Source organism: Dasypus novemcinctus, chromosome 2 (assembly GCF_030445035.2).
Source record: "Dasypus novemcinctus isolate mDasNov1 chromosome 2, mDasNov1.1.hap2, whole genome shotgun sequence".
Classification (NCBI taxonomy): Eukaryota; Metazoa; Chordata; class Mammalia; order Cingulata; family Dasypodidae; genus Dasypus; species Dasypus novemcinctus.
In genome coordinates, this window is record NC_080674.1 from 135,859,302 (window position 1) to 135,866,508 (window position 7,207).

Here is a 7,207-nt window from a genome sequence, read left to right on the forward strand (position 1 = left end):
TTTTAACATTCTAAAAAATCATATTTTTATGGAAATATACTTATGTAACAAGAGTAAAAACCTGGTCAAGAAGGATATACATCAACTCAAAAACTTTGTAACTTGGCCCAGAGCCACAGCTCATGAGGGCCATGGATAGTATTCAAATGCAAGTCTACCTGCCCATCACTTGAAGCTCATGCACTCTCAATGCTGGGTCTATTTTGCCTCTATACCAAGTTTTCTGCATGGTATTAAAGCTTATTTCTATTGAAAGATTGATGTGGCAGAAAATGCTTTTAGAAAAGATTGTATTATTTTCCTTGCTCACTAGAATGTAAGAGGGACTATGTCATTTTATCTACATACAATGATATTTTAAAAAATCTTTTAATTTTTTCATATGGTTTTATCTGTTGGGTACATTGTTCTAACAGTTTGTGAAGCGGCAAATCCTGTGGTGTCCCAGCACTGGTACAATAGCTCAAGCCTATATGCAGATGTGCATGTGAGCTATTGTGCTAGTTTGGCAAAGGGAAAATGAGAACAACATGGAAGGAAGATGTGACCTTGAGGTCAAGCGACCCTACCCTCAGTGTGTAGTAATACAAAGAACTATGAAAATTGTTTTGGTGAAACTCTGAGTGCATGAAGGGAGGGAAACAGAATGAACTGAGTAAAAGGAAGCTATCAAAAGCATAAGTCTAGGAAATGATATAAAAGAAAGCTGTTTGGAAGATACCCCAAAACATGCATTCAGAAATGGGTTGCTTGATTCAAACAGCCTGACCCAAGCAGGAAGCTGAGATGGGCAGGTCAGAGATTTCAAGTGTCAAAGCCTTCTGGGCTACTCAACCCAGAGGTTGCATGACTGTCTGCTAGAAGTTTGACTTTGATGTCACAGGGTATTTGGACTAGAAAACCCTTTCCTGGGATTTAAGGGATTATAGAAGAAGCACCAACTAGGCCTGGATTTGGGGGTTGCAGGAATCTGGCAAGCTGTTCTTAGAGGATCTGTGTTTAAGAGTCAAGGATGATAAGGAGTATTAAGAAAGGCTTGTATACTGCTTATTGCCAATGCAGACATGGTGTTCTTTTGATGGACTGGCTAATAAGTCCATTAGTTCAGCAAATACCTCAGCTGCATGCATTTTATACAGCACACTTTTCTCACATTACTCTAAAAGCCCTGCACTTAAAGAGACTGTATATGTATAAAATGATAAAGTGCATAATGGAACACGGAGTCCTGCCAAAGAAGAAAAAGTTGGGAACTTCCAAAACCTAGGAGTACCACCTTTAGAGAAGATAGCTCTTTCCATTTGGCTTTTAACTTAGCATGCTCTTTCTGGGGAATTTTTCTATAGAAATTATTTTTTCATTTACTTACAGTTGCAGCTAGTTGTCAGGATCACAAAATTCCTGGGTTCAAATCCAGATCATTTAATGGTTATATGATTTTGGACAAGTTGTATAACCTCTCTTTGCTTCCATTTCCTCATTAGCGAATAGGATAATGACAATATTTATTTCATTGGTTGTGTGATGATTGAGATAATATATATAAAATAGTATAGTAAGCTAAATAATGGCCCCCAAAGTTATCAGATCCCTGGACTTGTAAAAGTTACCTTCTATGGGAAAGGTATAAAAGATGTGACTAAGTTAAGGATCTTGAGATGGGGAGATTATCTGCATTATGTGTGTGGACCCTTATCCACATGTATCTATGCATTATCACATGTATCCTTATAAGAGGGAGACAGAGGGATATTTGGCCATAGATACACAGAGGAGAAAGTGATGTGATGTTGGAGGTAGAGATTGGAGTGATGTAACCACAAACCAAAGAATACCAGCAGCGACAGAAGCTGAAAGAGGCAAGGAATGGATCCAAAGGGAATGCAGCCCAGCTGACACTGTGAAAGAGTAAAATTCTGGTGTTTTAAGCCACCAAGTATGTGGCAGTTTGTTACAGAAGTCACAGGAAACTAATACAGTACTTAGATCAGTGCCTGTAACATACTAATTATTATTAAAAAGTGTTTGTGATCAGTATTTCAGAAGAAGGCCAGATCACTCTCTGAATTATGAGAACTAGGACAGCTCAAGGATCATTAACTGTATTTTTCCTCAGTGACTGTACTTGCTTTATCCAGAAGTGGGTTCCAGATGGAAACTTACTCTGATGGAAGAAATGAAGATAACATCAATTTGGCGGTTTCCCTTCCACCAGTTTAACTTTTAATCAGCTATAAAGGGGAGAAAGACCAGTGTGGCCTTAGAGTGAAGCAGCAGCTATCCTCCATGCCTCATTCTGCTGATTGAGTAAAAAGATTTCTTATTTATATTCCAGGCAGCAAAATCATATGGAAGGGTCTTGGAAAATTGTCAAAACCACAATAACAGTGACTTCTAATAGTATCTTGAGCTAAAATTTGATTCTCAGAGAATGATAGGAAATTGATGTGAGAGAAGGCAGTCTACTATAATGGCTAAGTGCTATTGGAGTCAGATAAACTGGCACCTTCCTGAGTCCCTACTCTGCCAGATACAAGTTACATGACCCCCAAGCAGGTATTTAATCTCCCTAAGACTCAGTTTCCACTATAAACTGTGAAAAAAAAGTGCCTCATTGGGTAATTGTATGAATAAATTTAAATAATACATGTAGGTATTTAGCCTTGAACCTCATGAGCGGTAAACCTTCAACATTTAGTGTCCAGCAATGTAAGGCAAACACATTGTAATTCATTCAGAAACATGGAGGATTAAATAGACATTTTACTTAGATAAGGCTAAGGGGAAATAAAATATTTGTGTGCAAAGAGCCCCATTGGTTTTGTTGTTTGTTTGTTTTGGACCCAAAGATTCTTTTATTTTCTAAAGCTTAAAAATACAGTAGCACAATGTTTGGGGATAACATATTGGAGTTGGAGCGCGTGTTCCTGAGAGAAATAATAGATCAAGATAGTTTAATGAATTATTTAATAAGTTTAAATTGGGAAAATATTCTACCAATGAGAGCAGATATTGGCTTCAAAGCAATATTAATTATAGTAATACTACTCTTGCCAAGTAAGTTTAAGTTCCAGGAAGAATGTTAGGAGAAATCACTTAAACTCTCAATAGCTTCAATAGCTAGATTTAAAAATTTAATAGAGGTGAAAAAGAAATGACAGTATAAAGTGGTCACAAAGGCCATGTATAAATATCAGATATATGTTATCTTAGTAAAGAAATCAATGGACCTCACTGGCTACTTTAATTACAATGTTCACGTGTTGAAAACCTCCCAAGATTATGAACAGAGTAACGAAATGGAAACTGGGGCAATTGCCATCTGCTCCTTCAACAAGCCAAAGCCAAAGATGGAAGGCAGAATTAGGCTAACCTTGTAACAGCTGTATGAGGATTACAACTTGCTGTCCACCCAGAAGTTATTTCCTCCCTCTTTCTTGCTACAAAAATACCTATTTTTTAAGTCTAAGGGTTGGCATGTGACCCACTTCTGAGATTCCAGGGGAAGTCTGTTCAGTACCTTCTGTAAATGATATTTTCTTTCCAATAAGCACAGCAAATGCTGTGGATTAAATCATGCACCCCACAAGTCTTAATCCATGTCCCTGTGGGTATGAATCCATTTGTAAATATGACTTTTAGAAATATTATTATTACTTAAGATGTGGAGTTAACTGTAAATAGGAGTCAGTCAATAGAAGCCAGAAGTCAGAAAAAGCCAGACAGTAGAGAGAGATCACCATGTGAGAGGAGGCAGAACAAGCCAAGGAACAACAAGGATTGTGCCAAGCCTGCATCAGAATGTTAGACACTGAAAGAAAGCATGGTCTGTCAAGTCCTTGATTTTGGATTTCTAGTCTCCAAAACTGTACGCCAATAAATTCCCATTGTTGGGGAGCAGTCATAGCTCAAGTAGTTGAATACCTGCTTTCCATGTATGAGATCCTGGGTTTAATCCACAGTACCTCCTAAAAAATTCCTATTGTTAAGCCAACCAGTGTTTAGTATTTGTCATAGCAGCCCTGGAATACTAAGACAACAAGTAAGTGGAGGAAAACTCTGCTGCTCTTGCTTCCACCCTCTAAATGTCATTTGTAAGTGCAATAGTTGCCATGGGACTATGAGAGGAAGGGTGAGAGAACTGGTGAGATGCCAACCTTAAACTATAACATCAATGAACTGCTGGCCTCACTACAGCCACCACCCTCTTCTGGACTTCTAGTTACATACAAAATATAAACCTCTATTGTCTAATCCACTATTAATCAGACATTCTGTTAATTGTGAGTACAAGTATTGGTTCAAATGTACAAAAACATTCAGATAGTCAATTAGACAGTACAGTAAGATGTATCAGTCTCTTAATACCTGTGGGGAAAGGATGGGAAGCAATATTAAATTAATCAACCGGAGAATCAAATGACTTCTAAGGAGAAAGATAAGTCAATTAAATTTAGATTTTTGCTGGTTTGTTCAACAAATATTTATTGAGTGTGTATTATTTAATAGGCCTTATGCTAATGCAAGTATTTTGATGAAAGAACCAGATAAAGTCTCTGCCTACATGGAGTATACATGCTTTAGTGGTATATAAAGACCATAAATAAACTTATGAAAGGATTATTACTGACTGACAAGTGCTAAGAAAGAAAGAAATTATACTATGATAAGATTTGGGAACTTAATTGAGAGAATCTACTCTAGATAGATCTAAGGGATGAAAAAGAGTGAAACATGGGAAAATCGTGAGAAACAGTCTTACAGGTGAAGTCAGTGCAAGACTTTTTAGGGACTCTAATGTGGCTGGTGCAGTATGAGTTAAGGATAGAAAGATATAAAAGGTGAAAGAAGAAAGGTAAAGCAGAAGTCAGACCTCTTTAGGCCTTGCAGACCAAGGTAAGGAAATAGATTTCATTTTAAATATAGCAGGAAACCAATGAGGGGTTTTAAGCAGAGAATTGACATATTCTAATTTATGTCCATACAGTTCACCCTGTCTCCTTTGTGGAGTAGAGAATACAGGAGATATGAGTGGAAGAAAGGAAACTGCTTAGGAGGCCATAGCAATAATCCATGTGACAGGTGATATGGCTTAGACTAGGATGGTTGCAATGGAGTAGAGAAAAATCAACGACCAGCAGAATAATTTGTTGGCAGAAGCAAAGGAAGTTGTTAATTAAATGGATATGGTGAGACCATGGTGGCCTTGACAAGAATAGCTTTAGTGAACTGAGGAAAGCTGAAGCCATATTGGGGTGAGTTGAAGTAAAAAGAAGTAAAAAAGTAGGGTCACCTTTTTCAAGAAGTTCTGCTATGGAAAGCAGAGAAATAGGTCCATATTTGAAGAAGAAAAGGAGGACAAAAATTTTTTTAAGTGAGATAATATATCATATTTCTGATGGGAAAGATTCAGTAGAGAAGGGGAAATTGTTCATGAAAGGGGGTGGGGGAAAAATTACAGGACAGAAGTTGCTGAGTGATGGTGGATCCAGAGTCTAAGAGGAGCCCTTGGTAGGAGCCATGATGCCTCTTTCATCTTATTGGGAAAATGTAGATGATAAATGCTATACTGACCTGAAATGCTCTTCTAACTTTCAATTCAAGAATGGTAAGTAACAAAACTTGGGTTTATCAAGGGAAACATGGGAAGCGGATATGGCTCAACGATAGAGCATCTGTCTGCCACATGGAGGGTCCAGGGTTTAATCCCCAGAGCCTCCTGACCTGTGTGGTAAGCTGGCCCACACTCAGTGCTGCTGCACGCAAGGAGTGCCATGCCACTCAGGAGCACCTCCACATAGGGGTGTCCCACACACAAGGCGTGCACCCCACAAGGAGAGCCCCCAGGAGTGGGGCCACACCTATGGAGAGCAAGGTGACGTAACAAAACAGACACAATTTCTCAGTGCTGCCAGATAATGCAAGTGAACGCAGAACACACAGGTAATGGACACAGACAACAGACAACCAGGGGTGGGGGTGGGGGGGTTAAAGGGGGAGGGGGGAGGGGGGAAGGGGAGAGAAATAAATAAAATAAATCTTTGAAAAAAAAAAGGGGAAACATGTGTACCTATAGCAATCTAATGATGGTAAGCAACAATGTAATTCAGGATTCCAAACCAGCAAGAATTGAACTTGGGGCAAATAATACCATGTAAAATGTGATTGATGAAATGTTGCTAAATTGTCTTAGGTTGTATGATTGAATTCAAGATCTAAGGATAAGTTTTGGAGGCAATGGGAGTTCTGGGTTTGAGAAAGAGTTTATAATTTTTCTTTTTTCTTTCCACTCCAGGAGTCTTATTGAAAAATAGACCAGACCCAGTAGCGGACAGAAACTTCCTGATGAAATACATGGAAATTATGAAATAAAAAATATAATAAATTGCAAGCATCCTTCTATCCTCAAAGGATAGTCATAGTGAGGGAAATTTATTAAAATAGAAATGTGGTTTTGAAAGTAAATTATCTGAAAAGAAATGCAAAGAAAACAGACCTAGAAATTCCAGAGCAGGTCAAAATTATGGCTGCCTTTAACATAGTAATATGTATCTAGCTGAAGCTAAGAAATAAGGATAATATACATATAGCAATAGTATACAAAGTTATATATAATAGAGAAAATATAAGTTGTTACACAATTCTCTTATCTTCCTATTCCAAAATTATTGACCTGCCTTTATCTTTATCCATATGCTCCTCCTTTCATTCTCAATGGAAAAAGAATCTCTGATATTGCCAGAAGCTAAAAACCCCTTTAAAAATTCAAAGGACTTCAATTATCCTCTCTCCCTATGCACCATACATTTCTCCCTTTCTTTTGATTTATTTTCACCAGCATAGAATGATAATCTAATGTTTCTAGCATTTCCTTTGTTTAAAGAAAGTCTCCTAATCCCTTGTCACTTTTAATCTACAGAAATGACTGACATTTCTCCCTATTAACTCCTTCTTGAATAAAGCCAGGTTTTGATGTCCTCCATTCCACTGGATGTGCTGTTTTCAGACTCCAATAGCCTTTAATTTACCATAGTCTCCATGCTCATTCTTTTTTTTTAAACTTTTAGCATACTGTTTTTTTTAAAGATTTATTTATTTCTCCCTCCCACCCCAAGTTGTCTGTTCTCTGTATCCACTCGCTGTGTTCTTCTGTGTTCACTTATATTCTCATCAGGCGGCCCTGGGAATCTGTGTCTCTTTTTGTTGT